Genomic DNA, 23,451 nt, shown 5'->3' with positions numbered 1-23,451 from the left:
CTAACAGGATTCCTGCCAGTCATCACACAAAGATGGATGGAGGGAAGGTAGGTGAAGTAGGTGTCCAGCCCTAGCACCACCATGGTGTGGGGGACCCGGCCAGGCCCCCCAGCTCCCAGACCACAAAATACAGGGAGGCCACTGGAGTGCGGAGAGAGTGCAGGGGCTAGCTGTGGGCCCACCAGTGTAGCACTATGTTCCCAGTGGTCTCCACTGCCATCGGGAATTCTGTCTGATACATGGCATGTAGATCCATGGGCTTCAGGGCTGTGAAGACAAGAGGAAGCTTAGGGGTTAATATAGGGTTGTGTACCATCCTCTTGTACAGATGAAAATGCTACTCCTCATTTCCTAGGACATAAGCATTTTGCTTCTAAACCCTAATAAACCCCTGCCCCCAAGTTTTCAAGGTTGCCAAAGATATCACTTTTATCCTTCTAAACACTATTCAGTTTGCTTTTATTTCTATAAGGCATTTCACTTTCCTTCATTGGGTGACCGCTTGCAAAAACTTTCTCTTGCCTTCTGTAACACATTATATCCCATTTTTTTCCTACCATTCAGGTCATTCTTTGCTCAATTGTTTGCTTCATATTTTCCCTGAACTATGTAAATGGGGCATTCCTTAAAATTCTGTCATTATTGTCCACTTTTCTTTACTATCTACCTTTTGAGGAATACCCACTTCTACCTCAGCAAGCTTCAATTCCACACTTTCAAATTTCCCAATCAGTATTTTCTCTCTGATGGTCCACCATAGCCTTGAACATTTTATATATTGCCTTTGCAAATGAATACACCATTTCTACCCAAATCCCTCTCTCTACATCCTGAACCTCTCCATACTGTCCGACTCCTGTCAGCTCCTGTGTTTGGTGAGTTCCCAATGTTTTATTTTTTTCTTAGCTTTGTATGGGGAGGCTTTAGTCATATCTGATACTTCTCTGTTTTTAATTTTAAGTCAAATAATTCACCAAATCTTATTCATTATTCATTTTTAAGTTTTTCTATGTCCAATTCTTACATCTAGCTTTTAGCTCAGGCTTTAAATAACTCTTGACTACATTGATCTAGCAATATTTTACATGTACAGATAGCCACCGTTCTGGTTGCTTTTGTAGAGGTGAAAAATAGACCAACATCCTTGCCCTCATGGAGCTTATTGTCTCTTGGGGAGAGAGAGATCCTGATGTAGAAGGGAAGTTGAAAATTTTGAAAAACTGGAAGGAGGTTTGTGCTCTTGGAGTAATGAATGTTGTAAAGTGAGGTAAGAGATATAGGCAAGGTCTGATCATGTAGTCCCTTATAGATCATGTCAAGGAAAATCTGAGTCCATTGAAGAAGAGTGACATGATCCAATTTACATTTTAAAAAGCTTATACTTCCTCCTATGTAGAAACTTGGGGTGGAGGCAGGGGTACTAAAAAGTGAAATGGGGGGCTTCTGGTCAAGATGGCAGCATAAGCAGACATGGCTTGCATTTTCACACAACCACATCAAAATTATAACTAAAATATAGAACCACCACCACTCAGAACCATCAGAAATCAAGCTGAATGGAAGTCTGACAACTACAGAATTAAAGAAACCACATCCATGAAAACAGGTAGGAGGGGCACAGACACAAAATGAGCTGGTCTCTCACCCACATGTGGTAGATAAAAATTTGGGAGGGATATATCAGGAGCAAGGAGTTTCAGTGCCATACCAGGCTCCCCAGCCCAAAATTTCAGTGCCAGGAAGATAAGTCCCCACAACTTCTGGCAGCAAAACCAGCAAGGATTGAGTTGGTAGAAGAAACTTCTGGAGCCCCAAACAGTTCCTTTTAAAGAAACCACACACGGACTCACCTATGCAGACTCACTCCCTGTGAGCTCTAGCACCAGGGTGGTAACTTGAAGGGCACAAGGGGCATACTGGGAGAGGCTGAAGTGTATGGCAGCAAAATGAGCAGAGGTCATTGTCCCTTTGCTGATCACTCCCCATGCAGAGCCATGGAACCAGCAAGCTGGTGCCATATTTGAGACTCCATCAACCAGGTTGATGTTAGCCATCAACCCGGCTAAACACTGTTTGACCTGCCTTGGAGATCTGCAGAGACTCCAGCCCACCCAAGCTGCTTTTTCATAACTTCCTAAATCCTATCAAACAAGCAATAGCTGTACTCAGTGAGCTCCAGGCCAGGCACTAGCAACAGCCAGATTAGTTTCACTGCTTGGCTTCACCTGGGAATCTCTAAGCATACCACAAATAGTAGCCCTCTCATGGAACTTTCCAGGTCAGGAGGAGTGACCTCAGGCAAGACACAGGTGGGGGCCGACCTTGGCCTGCACCACCCAGGTAGCCCCAGGGCCAGAAAACCCGGTGGACAGATACAGACCACATCAGAGTACCACCACCCTGCCCCTTCATAGCTAGTCCTTCATGGAGGGCAGAGGTTGGTGGTCAATGGTCACAGCCAATCCTTGCAGCTGACTGGCCTGGGTAAATCCCTCCCATTGATTTACCAACAGCAATCAAGATTCAACTACAAGAGGAGAGTATACTCATTCCACATGAAGGGCACTCCTCGAATACCCAGCTTGGGTGATAGTGGAGGCTGGGCCACTAGACCCTGTAGGACACAAACTACATTAGGCCATGCTACCAAGACACAGAGTCAAAGCAGCTCTACTATATAGAAACAAACACAGGGAGGCTGCCAAAATGAGGAGACAAAGAAACATGACCCAAGTGAAAGAACAGATCAAAACTCCAGAGAAAGAACTATACAAAATTGAGATAAGATAAAAAAGATCCAGTCAGAAATGAAGAATTCACTAATTGAAATAAAGAACCATTGACAGGGAAATAACAGTAGAGTGAATGAAGCTAAGAATCTAATTAATGATTTGGAACGTAAGAAAAAAACAACCAATCAGAACAACAAGAAGAAAAAAGAATCCAAAAAAATTGGGATATAAACAACAATAAAAAATGTGAAAAAAATTTTAAAAAGAAAAAATCAAGAAGAATGAGGAACAACTGCAACACTTGAAGAGGTCCAGCATTCACATCATAGGGGTGACAGAGGAGAATAGAAAGAGCAAGAAATTGAAAAACTATTTGAAAAAGTAATGAAAGAAAACTCTAATTTGGTGAAGGAAATAGACATACAAGTCCGGGAAGCACAGAGAGTCCCAAACAAGAGGGATGGAAAGAGACCCACTCTAAGACACAGCAAATTAAAATGCCGAAGGTTAAAGATAAAGAGACAATCTTAAAAGCAGTAAGAGAAAAGAAGTTAGTTATCTACAGGTGAGTTCCCATAAGACTGTCAGCTGGTTTCTGAAAAGAAATTTTGGGGGCTAAAAGGGATTGGCAATAATATTCAAAGTCATGAAAAGCACGGACCTACAGCCAAGATTGCTCTACCCAGGAAAGCATTCATTTAGAATTGAAGGGCAGACAAAGAGCTTCCCAGACAAGAAGAAAACTGAAGGAGTTCATCATCACCAAACCATTATTATATGAAATATTAAAGAGACTTATTTAAGAAAATAAGAAGGTCAAAACTATGAACTAAAATGGCAATAAATATGAATCCATTAACAATTGAATCTAAAAAACAAACTAAGCCAACAAGAAGAACAGAGACAAAATCATGGATACAGAGAGCATTTTAAAGGTTGCCAGATGGGGGCAGTGTGGTGTTATGGGTGAGGAGGTGAGGGGATTAGGAAGTACAAATAGGTAGTTTCAGAATAGCCATGGAGATGTAAAGTACAATACAGGAAATAGCGTAGCCAAAGAATTTGTATGCATGACCCATGGACATGAACAATGGTGGGGGGATTGCCTGAGGGAGTAGGGGGTGTTGGATGGAGAGAGGCAAAGGTGGAAAAATCAGGAAAACTGTAATAGCATAATCAATAAAATATAGTTTTTAAAAAAGAATAGAGCTCTGGCCAGTGTGACCCAATGGATTGAGCACTGGCCTGAGAACCAAAGGGTCAAGGGTCCAATTTCCAGTCAGGGCACATGGCTGGGTAGTGGGCCAGTTCCCCAGTAGGGGGTGCATGAGAGGCAACCACACATTGATGTTTCTCTCTTCATCTTTCTCTCTCCCTTCCCTTCTGTCTAAAATAAATAAAATCTTAAAAAAAAAGAAATGTAGTTGAATATCAAATTAATTATGTTGAGTGAAAGGAGCCACACACAGAAGGGTTACACATTGTGTGGCTCTACTTATATAAAGTTATGGCAAATGCAAACTCAGCTAAAAAGACAGAATGTAGATGTGTGGTTGCCTGGGAAGAAGGAAGGGTAAAAGGGAGAAATTACCAAAGGTCACCAGAAAAGTTTTCTGGATAGTGAATATGTTAAATTATCTTTTTAGTAGAGATGGTTTTCTAGGTGTACATGTATGCTATAACTTACTAAATTGTACACTTTAAATATATTCTGGGAGATCCAAGTTGGCAGTGACATAGGTGGAAGCTACACTAACCTCCCCTCAGGATCAAACTGGAATTACAACTAAATTATAGAAAAAATCATCCTGAATAATGAACTGAACACTAGCTGGAGAGAAGCCTTATAACCAAGGACTTAGGGAAAAAAACACATCACCACAACGAGACTGGTAGGAAGTATGGAGGTATGAGAGGCGTTGGAGGGATATTTCAGTGGCCAGGGTGTTCTGCCTGAGAAGTGTGGGGTCTACACCCCAAGATGGACTCCCCAGCCTAGATCACCAGAACCAAGAAAGGAACCAAAATAGCATCTGACTGTGAAAAGAGGTGGGGTTTCTGTACACCAAGGGAGATGGTTAGCAACACAGAGAGTCTCTTAGAGGGCCAATGCACAGAATTTTGTTTGCATCCACTTACCCTAGGCTCCAGCAGAGTAGATTAGAGCTACATGAGGAGAATTTGGGGTTGGAGGCTCTGGGGAGAGAGCTGAAGGGTCAGCCGTCAGGATCCCTGTCCTGAGTCTTTCCCCATACTGCAGAAGCCATCTTTTTCAGACAGAGTACTTCTCTCTATGCAGCATCAGCCTGGGGGAAGCAATAGCCCCACCTGCAGGAATCCTTCATGCCCCACCGAGTGGCACCCCAGGGCTTAATCTTAAACCAGGGCGCTAAGTAGTACAGCTGGAGGCTATTTCAGTGATTAAGCACAACAGAAAGCCTGCAGGCAAAGACAGATCCCTGGGAGCTCTGCAACTTTAGCTGACACTCCCCCAAGCCTGGTGCTGGTAAAAGTTGGTTTTGGTGTGCAGTTTGGTTCTCACTGCACATACCCAGCTGAGCAGAAGGAGCCACAAGCTGTGGATCACTGATAGCTATAAACTGGTTGCCCTGGGCTAGTCACAGGTAGCACCTGACATAGGTCTTCACCAAAATCTGTGCAGATCTACCTAAAACACAGAAACAAACACAAAGAGGTAGTCAAAATGGGAAGACAAGGAAAAAGACCCCAAATGAAAGAACAAGAGAATTCTCCAGAAGAACCAAATGAAAGGTAGGCAAGCAATTTATCAGAGAGGGCTTAGAATAATGATTATGAGGATACTAAACAGCATGATAAAAGACTTAGGAAGCATAAAAAAGGACCAGTCAGAGATAAAGGATGAAATATCTGAAATAAATACTACACTGGAAGGAATAAGCATAAGTTAGATGAAGCAGAGGATCAAATCAGTGATTTGGAAAACAAGATAGAAAAAAACACCCAATTAAGAGCAGCAAAAGGAAAATGGAATTTTAAAAAATGAGGAGAGTTTAAGAAACTCTTGAAACAACATGAAGTGTAATAACATCTGCATCATGGGAATACCAGAAGGACAAGAGAGTGAGCCAGGGATCAAGAATCTTTTTGAATAAATAATGACCAAAAACTTCCCTACACTGGTGAAGAAGACACACAAGTCCAGGAAATGCAGAGACCCCAAACAATATGGACCCAAAGGAGACCACACCAAAACACATCATAATTAAAATGGCAAGGCCAAAAGACAAGGAGAGAATCTCAAAAGATGCAAGAGAAAAGCAGTTAATTACCTACAAAGGAGTCCTCATTAGACTGTCACCTGATTTCTCAGGAGAAACATTTCAGGCCAGAAGGGATTGGAAAATTTCAAGATGATGAAAAGCAAGGACCTAAAACCAAGGCTACTTTACTCAGCAAGGCTATCATTTAAAATTGAAGGAGAATAAAGAGCTTCCCAGACAAAAAAAAAAAACTAAAGGAGTTTGTGACCACCAAATTAGTATTGCAACACATGTTAAAGGGCTTGCTTTAAGAAGAAGAAAAAATTTTTTAAGAAGAAAAAAATTTTTAAACAAATGGCAATAAATATGTATCTATCAATAATTACTTTAAATATAAATGGTTTAAATGCTCTAATCAAAAGACATAGGGTAGTTGCATGGATAAGAAAACAAGATACATAAGCTGTCTCTAAGAGACCCACCTCAGAATAAAAGACACACACAAACTAAAAGTAAAGGGATGGAAAAAATATTTTAGGCAAATGAAAAGGAAAAAAAAGCTAGGGTAGCAATATTTATACAACAAAATAGACTTTAAAACTAAAGCTATGTAGTCAGAGACAAAGAAGGACACTACACAATAATAAAGGGAACAATCCAATAAGAGGATATAACCCCAGTAAACATTTATGCAACCAACAAGCAAATCTTGATGGATGTAAAGGGAAAGATCAACATAAATACAGTCATAATATGGGATTTTAATACTCCATTGATTTCAATGGATAGATCTTCTGGGCAGAAAATCAACAAGGAGAAAGCAGCCTTAAATAACACACTAGATCGAATGGATTTAACTGGTATCTTCAGAACATTTCACCCCAAAGTATTCTTTTCAAATGCTCATGTAAGAAATTCTAAGATAGACCACATGTTAGGAATAAAACGATTCAATAAATTTAAGAAGACTGAAATCATATCAAGCACCTTCTTTGACGACAATACTATGAAACTAGAAATCAATCACAAGAAGAACACAAAAAATACACAAAGACATGGGAGCTAAATAACATGTTATTAAAGAATAAGTGGCATTTTTATATGCCAGTAAGAACTATCAGAAATGGGAATTAAGAAAACAATCCCATTCACAATTGCTTTAAAAAGAATAAAATACCTAAGAACAAATCTAATTAAGGATATAAAAAACTTGTACTAGGAAAATTATAAGACGCTGAAGAAAGAAATTGTAGAAGATACAAATAAGTGGAAGTACATACCATGTTCATGGATAGGAAGAATTAACTTTATTAAAGTGTCTGTACTACCCAAACCAATCTATAGATTCAATGCAATTTCTCTCAGGATACCAATGATGCATTTCACAGAACTAGATGAAGTATTTCAAAAATTTATATAAAACCACAAAAGGCCCCAAATAGCAACAGTGATCTTGAGAAAGAAGACCAAAGTTAGAGAAATCACCCCACCTATTATCAAACTATACTATAAAGCCATAGTAATCAAAACAGCATGGTACTGGCATAAAAAAACAGACACATAGATCAATGGAACAGGATAGCTCAGAAATAAATTTTTATTTTTATAGTTCATTAATATTTGGCAGAGGAAGCAAGTACATACAGTGGGCTACAGATATTTTATTCAATAAATTGGATAATTAGACAGGTACATGCAGAAAAATGAAACTAGACCACCTTCTTATGCCACAGAAAAGAATAAATTTAAGCCCTGGTTGGTGTAGCTCAGTGGATTGAGCATGGGCCTGTGAACCAAACAACCTCAGTTTGATTCCCCATCAGGCACATGCCTGGGTTGCAGGCCAGTTCCCAAATGGGCACACACGAGAGGCAACCATACATTGATATTTCTCTCCCTTCTCTTTCCCTTCCCCTCTAAAGATAAATAAATAAAATCTTTTTAAAAAAAAGAATAAATTTAAAATGTATTAAAGACTTAAATGTTAGATCCAAAATCATAAAAATACTAGAAGAAAACATAGGCAATAAAATCTCGAACATTGCTTGTACCAATATTTTATCTAATGTATCTCCTCAAGCAAGGGAAACAAAAGAAAAAAATAAACAAATGGTACTGCATCAAAATAAAAAGGTTTTGCACAGGAAAAGAAACCATCAGCAGAATAAAAAGACATCCCACTGAATGGGAGAACATATTTGGTGATATATCTGATAAGGGGTTAATATCTGAAATTTATAAAGAAGTTATAAAACTCAACACCAAAAAACAAACAATCCAATTAAAAAGTAGGCAAAGGGCCTGAATAGACACTTCTCCAAAGAGGACATACGCATGGCCAATAGGCATATGAAAAGACACTCAATGTCATTTTTCATCAGAGAAATGCAAATTAAAACCACAGTGAGATATCACCTCACACCATTCAGAATGCCTATCATCAATAAATCAACAAACAACAAGCACTGACAAGGATGTGTAGAAAGGGGAACTTTTTGCACTATTGGTAGGAATGCAGATTGGTGCAGCTACTGTAGAAAGCAATACAGAGATACCTTAAAAAATTAAAAATGTACGTCTTATGACCCAGCAATTCTGCTTCTGGGAATTTATGCAAAAGACCTGAAACACTAATTTGAAAGAACATAAGCACGCCTATGTTCATTGAAGCATTATTTACAATGGCCAAGATATGGAAGCAGCCTAAGTGTCTATCAAAAGATGAGTAGATAAAACAGCTATGGGACATTTACACAATGGAATACTATTTGGTCGTAAAAAAGAGGAAAATTGTACCCTTTGTAACAGCATGGGTAGACCTGGAAAATATTACCCTAAGTGAAATAAGCCAGTCAGAGAAAGACAAATACCGTATGATTTCACAAATACCGTATGATTACTATATATGGAATCTAATGAAGGAGCCGAACTAACAAGCAAAATAGAAACAGACTCATAGATAAGAGAGCTGGGTGACAGCTATGGCGGGGTTAGGGAATGGATGGATCAAGAAAAAGGGAAAAAGAACTCATGGACATGGACAACAGGGTCGTGATTGAAGCAGGGAGGGGAGTATAAGGAGTATAAATAATAATGGAAAAATAAAATGAAAAATAAGTTTAAAAAGAAAAGATACTCCCCTCACATATATATATTCGGTTTGTGGTTTGTCAATTACACCTCAATAAACTTTAAAATAAAGGAGAACTTCAGATTAGGTCTAGTTACTGAGGGTGACAATATGGCAAATCTCTAAACTTTTAAAGAATCTCTAAACTTCCAGGAAGACAGAAATGTGTCTATCTGCACTACTTATCTGAGATTGGAGATAATACACTTGGGTGGACTTTCCTCAAAAACATGGTGAGCAAGAGCCACAACTAGCCTGCTTGCTAACTTCACAACTGAGTTCACAGAGATTAGGACCACCAGATAGTGGGCCCAGTCCAACAGGCATTCGGGCTCGCTGTTCTGTTCTACCTCACTACTCAGATATCTTCAAGACTTGTAATTACTTCATATTAGGTATTGGCTGCTTGGATATAATTTTATTTAAAATGACTGCTATAAAAGCTAAGTGTTTGTTTTTCTTTTCTAAATTGGAGGTTATTCACAAATCCTCTGGTAATTTTCTGTTTTCCATTAATTTTGACTAGTTAGAAGAATGGTGCACATGGCAGATTTGAGATTAGATTAATTCAACTTTGGAGGGACGGAGGAAATGACACACGTTCAGCAGGAGTCACTCAGGTTTTAGGTACTAAGAGAACCACAGCTTTACCAACTGCTGGTCAGGACACCGCAGTGAGGCAAAGGTGGGGAGTGGGGAAGGCAAGGAGAAAAGGGAGGAGAGGGAGGAAGGAAGAGGAGAAGGAAAAAGAAATTTAGGTGAGTGGGACAAAAATTTGAACTTTGTCTTTCACATGTTAATTTTACTTAAGCGATTAAAGGGGGATTTTTTATTTAGAAACTAAATGGGGGACTTTTTTGTATTATCAAAAATTGTATTATATGAGTTTTTTAAAATGCTGTCTTTTGAGCTCATTACATAACTTCTGGTAAACTAAACTGTAAAGGCAGCTTGGTGATAATAATTCTCCCAGCTCTGATTCCTTCGCTCACTTGCTTTTGGAAAATTCCCAGCATCCCACCCCAACCTCTTCACCACAAATTTAGGAGTCTCTCAAAGCCCTGGTTCTCCTCCTTTTCTCTTAGGAGTCCTCCCCTCTCCCCCCCAGGGCCACTCACAGGACACGGCATCACGCAGATACTCCCACCACTGTCAAAGTGTGGAGTTTCCCATCGTGTGGAAAATGGGCCAGCCAGGCAGCCCAGAATGCTGTCAACAGAGGGAAAGGAGTGGCTGGAGCAGGACAGCCAGTGCCACACATCTCTGTAGTAGAAGCCGGAGGGCCTTGCAGCAGGGAGCTCAGGAGATCATGAGGGCTGGGGTGGGGGACAAGGCTACAGAAAAGGGAAAAACAAAACAGAACTAACATTAATAAATTACAAAATGCTAGGGGTTCTTCTATGTGCTTTACACATATTGTAGTATTTCATTTACTCTTTTACAAAAGCCCACGAAGCACAATTCTTACCTCCATTTACAAGTAGGGACAGTGAGGCCCTGAACTGTTAAGCAATTTACTCATGATCAAGAACAGTGACTGGCAGATACAGCATTTTATCCCAAGGAATCTGACTTTACAGCACACATTACTAACCACTATGAATTATGACCCTGGCAGGAGGACTGGGGCTAAATTCCTAGTCAAGGAATAACACCCCCCCCCACCATCTATTTCCCCCACCTTGCCCCAATTCCCAGCAAATACCAGACCCGGGGTGCTGTTTCCTGGGACTGCCATTCTTTCTGGATAGGAGACATGCCTGGAGGGAGCAGCTTGTCTGTCACTTTCCTAGAAAAACACCAAGAGTAAGCATTGGTGGTAGGGAGGGAGGGGCGACAAGGTGAAAGCTGGCTGGCTTGTAATTTCTACTCTGCCTAAGTCCAAAAGGAGTTTGAGGCATTACAATATAATTTATAATGAGGCAATTACAATAAAGAGTCAGAAAAAGTGATCAGAGGAAGGGAAAACTCTCGTTGGGAACCCGGACCTTCTGCTGTTGACCCACCCGTTAGCTCTCAGTTTACTTAACAGTCCAGGTAATAGAAGATCATCCAACGTGGATCATGTAGGACTCCTCTGATAACCAGAGGTAACAAGCATGCCAGGAGAGACTAACTCTTTCTGGCACTAAATTCTGAAAGGAACATGGAGCAGAATAATTTTTGTTATAAAACACTCAGACACTAGGGATCATAACCCCACTCCTTCAGTGTGGGCTGTACATAGAGAGGCCCAAAGAGAACGGTGTGGAAGAAGGGGGTGTGGGAGGGTAGCTGCAAAGTAGAGAAACCTGGCAGATGTTCCCCTGGCAAGGTGACCAGGCTAACATCAACACTCATAAGTCATGTTGCTAGTATGTACCCTTGATATGATGTGATGAAAATGTAACCCGGCCTCTGTGACCTTCTCTAATCATAAGAAAAGCATCAGACAAATTTGAATGGAGAGGAATACTACAATGTAGTCAATACTCCTCAAAACTGCCAAAGCCATCAAAAATAAGGAAAGTATGATAACTGTCACAACCCAGAAGAGCCTTGCCGACTAAATGTAATGTGGTATTCTGGGTGGGATCCCGGAGCAGAACAAGAACATTAGGTTAAAATAGCAATTTTCTTTTTGATCTCATAGCACACACAAACTAATTACTAAAAATACACATTTTTTGCTGATCCGACAAAACAGTAGTGTCGTTTTTGATTCATTCACACTGGACAGCTATTGTTGGTTAGCTGTTGTCATTTTTGTGTGTGTGCAACAATTTAAGGGAAAAGAGGTCAATGCCCCTGACTAAATAGTCAAATATTGCATGTTTCAAAAATTCTTACTGCACACCTGTTGAAAATCACTGAGTTAAAACTAAAGAAACTATGGACTTAACTTAATAATAGTGTAGCCATATTTTCCCTGGCTGGTGTAGCTCAGTGGGTTGAACTGCACCTATAGGGCCTGCAAACCAAAGGGTCGCCAGTTTGATTCCCAGTCAGGGCACATACCTGGGTCGCAGGACAGGTCCCCAGTAGGGGGCTCTCAAGAGGGAACTACACATCGATGTTTCCCTCTTTTCCTCCTTCCCTTCCTCTCTCTCTAAAAATAAATAAATATAAACCTAAAATGTTTTTTAAAAATTAAACTAAGATCTCAACAGTGGGCTTAAGTGGCAGTAAGTCATGTTGCAAACAGATGTCATTAGGCTTTATTGTTCCATTTATTGAGTACAGGCAGAGTAGATTTTAGCATAATTCTTAAAGGCCCTGAGATTTTCAAAATGAGATTTTCGGTGAGCAATGGCTTCAACTTAAACTCACCAGCTGCATTAGTCCCTAACAAGAGAGCCAATCTGTCCTTTGAAGCTTTGAAACCAGACATTGACTTCTTTCTAGCTAAGAAAATTTTTGATGTCATCTTCTAACACAAAACTGGTGTAGCCATCTTCATAGTTATCTTAGCTAGGTCTTCCAGATAATTTGCTATAGCTTCTATATCAGCACTTCCTGCTTCACCTTGTACATTTATATTGTGGAAACAGCTTCTTTCCTTAAACTTCATGAACTAAACTCTGTTAACTTCAAACTTTTCTTCTACAGCTTCCTCACCTCTCTCAAGCTTCATAGAATTGGAGAGTTAGGAACTTGCTCTGAATTAGGTTTTCAGTTTAAGAGAATGCTGTGGATGGTTCAGTCTTCTACACAGACTACTAAAACTTTCTCCATATCAACAATAAGGCCATTTCACTTTTTTATAATTTGTGTATCACTGTAGTAGCACTTTTAATTTCCTTCAAGAAATTTTCCTTTGCATTCACAACTTGGCTGTTTGATGGAAGAGGTTTAGCTTTTGGCCTATCTTGGCTTTTGAACTTCCTCACTAAGCTTCATCTTTTCTAGCTTTTAATTTATAATGAGAATGTGTGACTCTTCCTTTCACTTGAAAACTTAGAGGCCATTATAGGGCTTTAACTGGCCTAATTTTAATATTACTGTGCCTCAGGGAATAAGGAGTTCGGAGGAGAGAAGAAGAGATGGGGGAATGGCCAGTCAGTGGAGCAGTTAGAACACACACACTTAAGTTCACCATCATATATAGGTGCAGTTCATGGGACCTCAAAACAATTACAACAGTAACGTTAGCGATCACTGATCATAGATCACCCGAACACATATAATAACAATAATGAAAATAATTGAAATATTATAAGAATTACCCAAATGTGAAACAGACACAAAGTGAGCAAATGATGTTGGAAAAAATAGTGCTGAATGATTTGCTTAACACAAGGTTGCCACTAAACTTGAATTTATAAAAAAAAAAAAAGCAACATCTGTGAAGTGCAATTAAGTGAAGCACAATGAAACAAACAAAAAAGAATTATACTAAAATACACATGGTAGACACACTTGGGACAATTTAAAATAATCTTACACTATACAAACTACTTTAAAATGTAAAATTCATAGATATAAAATATGCTTTTAAATGATTTTTTTTACTTGTTTTGCTAAATACTTTTTGAAAATAAAAATTGAACTGCTGCTTGACTAAGTCTCAGCTCTCATCTTCCTCCCAGAACAACATGAGCTTCAGTGCCCACTCTAGCTTTCCACAAAATACCAGACCCTGGGCTCCATACAGCTGCCCAGCGATCAGGTCTGGCCAGCCAGTAGCATGGCCAGCGTCTATGCAGGCACCAGGGGCTTGAGCTCCCGGATCTTCATTTCCCACTCCACCAGCATGAAGCTGGCTGGGGTCCAGAGACCTTGCTGTGGGGATGGCCTGGGGTTTAGTGGGCACAAGCAACATCCAGAGCAAGGAGGAGACTATGCAATGCCTGAATGACTGCTTTGTCTCCTACCTGGAGAGGCTGAGACACCTGGAGGCTGATAATCAGAGGCTGGAGAGCAAAATCAGGAACACCTGGAGAAGAAGGGCTGCCAGAACAGAGGCTGGGGCATTATTTTAAGACCATTTAGGACCTGAGGGCTCAGATCTCTGCAGGTTCTATAGACAATGATGCATCGTTCTGCAAATTGACAATGCCTGTCTTGCTGCTGATGACTTCACTTCAGAGTCAAGCATTAGATGAAGCTGGCCATGTACCAGTCTGTAGAGAGTGACATTAGTGGACTCCAAAAGGTCATTGATACCATTCATTAATATTCAGTATCACTCAGCTGCAGATAGAGACAGAGATTGAGGAAGAGCTGTTCTTCATGAAGAAAAACCACAAGGAAGAAGTAAATGGTCTACAAAACCACATTGCCATCTCTGAGTTGATGGTGGAGTTGGATGCTCTCAAATGTCAGGACATCAGCAAAATCAGGCCAGACATCTGGGTCCAGTATGACGGGCTGGCTTGGAAGAATGGGAGGAGTTAGACAAGTACTGGTACCAGCAGTTGAGGACAGCACCACAGTGGTCACCTTGTAGACTACAGAGATAGGAGCTGCTGAGATGACACTCACGGAGCTGAGACATACAATTGAGTCCTTGGAGAATAACCTGCACTCCATGAGAAATCTGAAGGCTAGTTTGGAGAATAGCATGAGGGAGGTTAGAGACACTCTGTCATGCAGATGGAACAGTTCAACCAGGTGGTGCTGCACCTGGAGTCAGACATGGCCCAGCCCCAGGCAGAGGGGCAGTGCCAGGCCCAGGAGTATGAGGCCCTGCTTAATATCAAGGTCAAGCTGGAGGGTGAGGTCACCAGCTACCACCACGTGCTGAAAGAAGGGGAAGACTTCAACCTTGGTGAAGTCCTGGACAATAGTCACTGTATACAATCCAACCAAAAGACCACTACTTGCAGAAGTGTGGACAGAAACGTGGTGTCTGAGGTCAATGACACCAAAGTTTGGAGATGTTAAAGGCAGCAGAAATGAGGGACCCCTTTGGTGGTAGGGACAGGAAGCCAATAAAAAGTTCAGAGATCACTGGAAAAAAAAATGAAAACAAAAAATTCAAAATATTCACTTTCCCTTTTCATGTAACACCATAAAAGAAAAAGTCTATGTTGAGATCTGGGAAATTGAGAACATAGCCTGACCACAGCAAAACAGGAACAAGGAACAGCCTGCAAACAAAGGCTGAGCAGACAGCCTGCAGTATGTGAGTGCCCTACTTAGAACAAGATAGGCAGATTGTAATCTGTTTAGTTTTGAATTTTGAAACCCCACCCTGTTCCCGAGTGCGGTCTCTGTCAGCAAATAGCTAACTACCACGTCTGCTTCTGTTCAACGCTTGCTTGCTCGTCCCTATAAGGACTTAGCTGTAAGCACTCGGCGCAGCTCTCATCTGCAGCCCTTTTGGGCACGGTGTCTCCGGACACCCCAAGAGTTCACCCCTGTGCAGGTTAAGCTTGGCCAATAAAATAAGATCAAAACCCTGAAAGGTCTTCGAAAATTATTCTCACGTCCGGTGGATATAACAGTCTAGATTTAAAATTTAGAATGAAATTGCCCTGGCCAAGTGGCTCAGTTGGTTGGAGCATCATCCCATACAACCAAAAGGTTGTAGGTTCCATCCCTGGTTGGGGTGCATACAGGAGGCAACTGATTGATATTTCTCTCTCTCCATCTGTCTCTCTCACTCCCTCTCTCCCTTCTCTCTATAAAATCAATATATCCTCAGGTGAGGATTTTAAAAAGTTAAAATTTAGAATAAATCAAATTTGCTGAGAAAAATAAATTAGATTTTAATCCTCTACCATTCTTTCTTTTTATTATTTTTTAAATTATATTTTAGTGATTATGCTATTACAGTTGTCCTAATATTTCCCCTGTTCCCACCCTTCATCCAGCACACACCACCTCCTCAGGTAATCCTCCCCCCCACCCGTGTTGGGAGCTGCCCTGCCTGGTTTCAGAAGTTGTAACACCCGCCCCCCCCCCCCCCCATGGCTAAGGCTGAGGGAGCAACCTTCAGACCATAAGCCACTAAGGAGACAAAGCTTATCTTCCTGGTAGGAGCACTACCTCTGCCCACTTTATTTCACTTTGCCTGGCCTCCAATGCTTGGTTGGTTAGCCAAAGACCGGTAAGATCCCTCAAGGGAGGGGTGACCTAAGACAGGCATGATCACGTGGAGGCCCTCAGGGAAGGACTTGGGGGGCTATAGAAAAAGGAGGTGATGGACCCTCACCCCTCAGTTCTGACATAGCCTGAGTCCTTTTTCTGTCTGCAAGAAGTCTCCTAATCTATTGGCTGCCTTACTTCCTGCTCAACCTAAACCTGAAACAATGCCAGAGGTGGGTGTGGCCCTGTGCTGGAAGGGGTAGGTTCCCTGGGGGCAATCAGGCCTAAGAGAGAATGCATAAAATCCTGTGAAACCTGCTATGCTAATACACTCAATTTAAATGGTAAGGGCCCAAGCCTGAAATGAGTTTGTTTCCCCCAAATTTTATGGTCCTTTCATTATCTGACCCTGACTCAAAATAGGCCCTCAGAGTCTTTGAATGTTATGTATTTGATCATTACTGCCTGACAATGATGGATGGGCTTAATCTGAGAATGTGGGTCTTTGGAACCACTGGTTGCTTACTGATTATAATAATGCTCTATATACTTTGATGTATTTGAAAATTATTTTCCCAGGGTCCTGTGGGAGACCAGCAAGTAGCAAGCTTTGTGGGATCTATAGCGGTCCTAACTAAAAACAAGGGGGGAGATTTAGGAGACCATTCTGCATGGCATGGGCCCAGCCACCAGTGGCAAACATTTACTGCAAAGTAACTTTTTAAAATCCATGCTAAACCTTCCAAGGAGGAGAGTAACCAGTTCAACTACTTTTGCCTTTTCATTTGCAAATATCCTTCTTCTGTGATGTAATTAGCAGCATTGGCTCCTTTGTTTTCTGTAAAAGGTAACCACCTAAAGTGAACCTGTGCATAGTAAATGAGGACCATGATGTAATGTGCTGAGAAACCCAATAAAGGCCAGTCACAGCAAGGACCTGGGCTTTTGCTCCCCTTGAGAGAAAAGCCATGCTGTCCCTTTTCCTTCACTGGACTTGATAGTCCATGTGAATGTCTCATTTCATCCATAATGACGTGGACACTGGCCCAGTGTCTGCATCACCCCAACCATTGTTCATATTCATAGGTCATGCATGTAAGTTTTTTGGCTACTCCATTTCCTGTACTGTACTTTACATCCCCATGGCTATTCTGTAACTACCTATTTGTACATCTTCATCCTCTCAACTCCTCATCCATTACCTTACACCTCCCTCCCATGTGGCAACCATTAAAAGGCTCTCCATATCCATGATACTGTCTCTGTTCTTTTTGTTTCCTTAGTTTGTTTTTTAGATTCAATTGTTGATAGATATGTATTTTTGGCATCTTATTGTTCCTAGTTTTTATCTTATTTTTCTTAAATAAGTCCCTTTAATATTTCATATAATAATGATTTGAATGGTTTTGTGATGAACTCCTTTAGTTTTTTCTTGTCTGGGAAGTTCTTTCTCTGCCCTTCAATTTTAGATGATAGCTTTGCTGGGTAGAGCAATCTTGGCTATAGGTCTCTGCTTTTCATGACTTTGACTATTTCTTGCCAATCCCTTCTAGCCTGCAAAGTTTCTTTTGAGCAATCAGCTGACAGTCCTTTTTTAACCCAAAACCTTTAGAAAGCTATATTCTTTTTTAAAATATATTTTATTGATTATACTATTACAGTTGTCCAATTTTTTTCTCCCCTTGACGCCCCTCTGCCCTGTACCCCCATCCCATCATCATTCCCCCACCTTAGTTCATGTCTGTGGGTCATACATATAAGTTCTTTGGCTTCTCCATTTTCTATACCATTCTTAACCTCCCCTGGTCTATTTTGTATCTACCATTTATGCTTCTTATTCCTTGTACCTTTTCCCCCATTCTCCCCACTCCGACTCCCCACTGATAACTCTCCATGTGATCTGCATTTCACTGATTCTGTTCCTGTTCTAATTGTTTGCTTAGTTTTTTTTTTATTCAGTTGCTGATAGTTGTGAGTTTGTTGTCATTTTACTGTTCATATTTTTCCTTAGATAAGTCCCGTTAACCTGTCACATAATAAGAGCTTGGTGATGAGGAACTCCTTTAACTTGATCTCACTGGGAAGCACTTTATCTGCGCTTACATTCTAAATGATAGCTTTCCTGGATAAGATAATCTTGGTTGTAGATCCTTGCCTTTCATGGCTTCCAATACTTCTTTCCAGCCCCTTCTTGCTTGGGAGGTTTCTTTTGAGTAATCAGCTGACAGTCTTATGGGCACTCCTTTGTAGGTAACTGTCTCTTTTTCTCTTGCTGCTTCTAGGATTCTCTCCTTATCTTTAATCTTGGGTAATGTAATTATGATGTACCTTGGTGTGTTCCTCCTTAGGTCCAACTTGTTTGGGACTCTCTGAGCTTCCTGGACTTCCTAGAAGTCTGTTTCCTTTGCCAGATTGAGGAAGTTCTCCTTCATTATTTGTTCAAATCAGCCTTCAATTTCTTGCTCTTTCTCTGCTCCTCTGGCCCCCGTCTGATGTGAATGCTGGACCTCATGAAGTTGTTGCAGAGGCTGCTTATACTATCCTCATTTCTTTGGAGTCTTTTTTTCTTCTTGTTATTCTGACTTGTTGTTTGTTGCTTCTTTATGTCCCAAATCATTAATTTGATTCTTGGCTTAATCCACTCTACTGTTATTTTCCTGTAAATGGTTCCTTATCTCAATTAGTGAATCCTTCATTTCTGACTAGATCTTTTTTATGCTGCTGAGGTCCTCACTAAGTTCCTTGAGCATCCTTATAACCATTGTTTTGAACTCCGCATCTTATAGAGATAGCTTGTTTACATTTTGTTTAGCTCTTTTTCTGGAGTTTTGATCTGTTTTTTCACTTGGGCCATGTTTCTTTGTCTCCTCATATGGTAACCTCCCTGTGTTTGTTTCTGTGTATCATATAGAGCTGCTTTGACTGCATGTCTTGGTAGTGTGGCCTAATGTGGTAGGTCTCCTGTAGGGTCCAGTGGCAGACACTCCCTTATCAGCCAAGTTGGGTACTTAACCTGCACCCTTCCTATGGGCTGAGTACACCCTCTTCTTGTAGTTGAGCTTTGATTGTTGTTGGCAGGTCAATGGGAGAGATTTACCCAGGCCAGTCAACTGCAAGGATAGGCTGTGACCACTGCCCATCAATCTCTGCCCTCTGTGGAGGATGAGCTGTCCAGAGGCAGGGTTGTGGTGCTCCGACGTTGTCCGTAGCTATCCACCCTTGCCATTCATTTAAAGGCTATGTAACACATCAAAGCAAACATTTTTTCAACAGTCATAAAATCAAGTTGAAAATAACTTCCCAATTAAATATATGAAGACAATTAACAACTGATACAGGATAGTAAGAAGCTAGAAAAATTCCTAGATAAGTGGAATGGAGAAACTGAGAAAATTAAACAAGGTCAAAGAATTTGAATAATTTACAGAGAGCTAGTGAATCACAAAACCTTCCCTAACCAAGGACACTTGAGAACAAATGGTTTATACCTCTCATTCTTCCTAACCAGAGAATAAATAGCTTAAACTTCCCTAGTTCAGGAGATAAATAACAGAGTCCCAATTAATGCCATTTGCTCCAGCCAAACCCAAGGACGAATAAAGTCAGAGGAACAAATAAAGAACAACCCAATTTGAATCAGACCCAAGATAAAAGTGAAGCAGTAAAGCTGAATAGCAAAGAATAATCCCAAACTCTCCTTTTTTTATGCTGAGTATCTCTTTGTTGAAGTTCTCAATGAGTTCATTCCTTCTTCCCTAAATTCTTAGAGCATCCTTATTACCATTGTTTTGAACTCTGTATCTGGTAAATTGGTTGCCTCCATTTCATTTAGTTCTTTTTCTGGGAATTTCTCCTATTATTTTATTTGGACCATGTTTCCTTGTTTCCCCATTTTGGCTGCCTCTCTGTATTTATTTCTGTCTATCAGGTAGATCTGCTATGCCTCCCAATCTTGGTAGGGTGGCCTTATGTAATAGGTGACCTGTGGGGCTCAATGGCACTATCTCCCTGATCACCCTATCTAGGTGCTCCAGGATGTCCCATGTATAGTTTATGTGAGCCCTCCTTTTGTACTTGAGTCTTGATTGTTGTTGGCCCATCTGTGGGTTGAATTGACCTTCAGGATAGCTGACTGTAAGGACTGCTCACAGTGTAGGAGCAGGTGTGCGAAGGCTGACCCCATAAAGTGGAATTTTCCCCAGCAGGGTCTAGTACCTGATGAGATCTCCCTGTGGGTGTGCTGCTTGTGGAGCTAATCGGCTCATGCTCAGTTGACCTAAAGCCTGCCAGTGAGTGTTGGTTCTGGGGCTCTGGTACAGGTCAATGTCAGACACTGCTTATGACCAGCCCTGCTATGAGCTACAAAGTGATCCACAGTTTGTGGCTGCCTTTGCAGGCCTAGGTACATGTGGGAGGGGTCAAGCTGTGTACCAAGGCCAGCCTCCATCAATACCAAACCTGGGGGCAGGTCAGCAAAATGTCCAAGGCACCTCAAGCTTAACCTGTGCCTGACAGCTGCCTTTTAGATTTAATCACTGAAAGAGTCTTTGCCAGTATGTAAATTGCCTGAGGGAGGCTCTCAGTGAGTCGTCAGGCAGGGGTGAGTGGTATCCAACAAGTTAATACAAACTTGGTGCCAGTGCTAGGTCTGTGGCCACTCAGGAAAAGATTCAGGGTACATCAAGGCCAGCTGCCAAGCACCTGGGGCCTGCAGACCTTTGTGGTAAGATGGGGCCTCAGGGAGTCATCAGGGTAAAGCTAGTAGAGTTGAGGCTAAAGCGGATTGAGATTTGGCCATATGGAGGGAGGGATCTGTATAGGAATGGTGGCATTGGCTGGGGCCTTAAGGAGGGATATGGCCCTAGAACTGAACAACTCTGTCTGCACTGTAGGCCCAGGCTGGCACAGCCAGCAGACTGCTCTGCAATGAGCAAGCTTGGCAGGGCAGGGCCACCGGGAGTCGATGGGTAGGTCTAGTGCATCCCCCCAGACTGATGTCCCATGGAGGGGAGTGCTCAACTCAGGGAACTGACACACTCAGGGAGTGTCTGTGGGCAGTGTGAGAGGGTTCAGCACAGAGAGATTAGAAGCTGTGCCCCCAGCCCTCTCTTCAAGCCACAGCAGCTAGTCTCTGCCTCTATGATACCCTTTGATTCACCCTTCTTCCTTCAGAGCCCATGTGTGAGTGGCCCCAAATGAGATATTGTGTGTTGGCCCGAGTTTCTAGCAGGCTTCCATCTCACCCTGACAGAATTTCCACTGATTGTCACTGTCAGATGTTATGCAGGCTCCTCTTCCCAGGCTGAAGAGCCCAGCATGGGGTTGAGACCCCTTGCTCTTCAGAAGGGACCTTTGCAGCTGAGCTATCTCTCCAGATTCTTGGCTGTCACATGTGGGTACGGGGCCAGCCCTTTCCACGTCTCCACCCTTCCTTCATAATGCACGTGGGTACAGGGCCAGCCCTTTCCACATCTCCACCCTTCCTTCATAATGCAGCTTCTTTTGTAAATCCTTGGTTATAAGACTTCTGTTCAGGTAGTCTTCAGTTGTTATGCAGGTTGACTGTTCTACAGTTCATCGTTAATTCCAGCTAAGCCCCAAGAGGATGTGAGTATATCTTCTACCCACTCTGCCTCTATCTTGGATCCTCTCTGTTTTAGTTTGCAAGTTTTTAACAGCAGCCCTGAGCTGAGGCTTCAGGGGCTGAATAGAGAATCAGTTGGTAGTGTCAAACACTAATAATATATAGCTATTTCTCCACACAGGCAAGAAAATGTTACTTAATAAATCCACAGCTGTGTCAATAAACCACTGGACTCCCGTCCATTGAACTCCTATGAAATCATGTGCACTAGCAGCTCTGGAAGTTTACACATCTTCATCCTGTCATCGGCATCCTTTAATTTCAAATGTCTGCCCCAACCAATATACACTCACCTTCTAATGAAGCCAGAAAAGGAGCCTCTCCTTACTCTAGCTCTCAGTCTGCCTGGTCACTTAGCTACTACTGATTTGGCCCTGGGCCTTGACCCTGTGGCTCACAATGCTACTCCTCTGAAGTCACATTTTCTCACCTCACCTGCCTTACTCCCAGATCCACTTTAACGACCAGAAATGGGAGCCATGCCAATCGTTTTTCAGGGCCTCTGAGATCCCACTGCAAGTTGCTCCTGCTATCTGCCAGCCACCATGTCCTTTCTTTCATTTCAAAACAAAGTCAGCTCCTGGCTAAATGTCAATCTCTCCAATTCCTAACACACATCAATTTCAAAATCCATATAGGTGAACCTTTCAACACTATAGCTTTTCTGTTCTGTGAGCTGCTGTCTACCAATGATCCTGTCACCTACTCTTTCTCAGCTGCTCAGTCTAGGCTGATCATTTTGCACCTGAGCGTTTGTCCTCAGATTCCAAATACCACTTCTCATCCTCTCTCTTAGGTAATGACCATGGTTCCCACTTCTAAAAAAATTTCACAGACTCCCTCACCCACAATCTATCCAACTATCTGCATCCACATCCATACAATTGGCCTGCCCCTCTGTTACCTTGGATGGACTATTTATACTCTTCTCTAACCCTTCATTAGACCCCATCCTTTCTCACCTTCAGAAGGTTATTGACCGAGAAATTCTACTCACTCACTCACTCCCTTGGATATTACAATATTTTGTGGTCTTCCAAAGGGCTATAATACATAAACAAATATGTTATATCTATATTACTAAAATTTTATGAAATGGTAGCAATCAGGAAAATAAAATCTAAAATGGCCCAGAAGGGACATAGTAATTTTTTAAAATTTTATTTATTTATCTTTAGAAGGGGAAGGAAGGGAAGGGGAGAGGGAGAGAAATATCAATGTATGGTTGCTTCTCGTGTGTTCCCTGCTGGGAACTGGCCCCTGCTGGGAACTAGCGTGCAACCCAGGCATGTGCCCTGACGGGGAATCAAACCTCGATCTTTTGGTTCCCAGGCCCCTGCTCAATCCACTGAGCTACACCAGCCAAGGGGGGACATAGTAATTTTTAAAAGGTGAACAAACACTAATACAGAGGCACGTCAAGTTCCTACATGGCCCTACATAATCTGTCCCTCATTACTTCCCCGAGCTCATCTCCTATTACTCTCCTCCTTGATCATTCAGATCCAACCACATTGGCCTCTTGGCTGATTCTTAAGTACATCAAGCATCTACGCACACACACTATGTATGCTTTTGCATTCACTGTTCTCTCTGCTATGGCTACTCTCAGGTTTCCTCCAGGATGACTCATCTCCTTCCAGTCTTTGCTAGTCTTTTCTCAATGTCTTCTCAGAGAGACCCTTCTCAGCC

Source organism: Artibeus jamaicensis, unplaced genomic scaffold, assembly GCF_021234435.1.
Source record: "Artibeus jamaicensis isolate MK-2021 breed Jamaican fruit bat unplaced genomic scaffold, CSHL_Jam_final contig_956, whole genome shotgun sequence".
In the NCBI taxonomy this organism is placed as follows: domain Eukaryota; kingdom Metazoa; phylum Chordata; class Mammalia; order Chiroptera; family Phyllostomidae; genus Artibeus; species Artibeus jamaicensis.
This window is presented reverse-complemented; position numbering follows the sequence as displayed.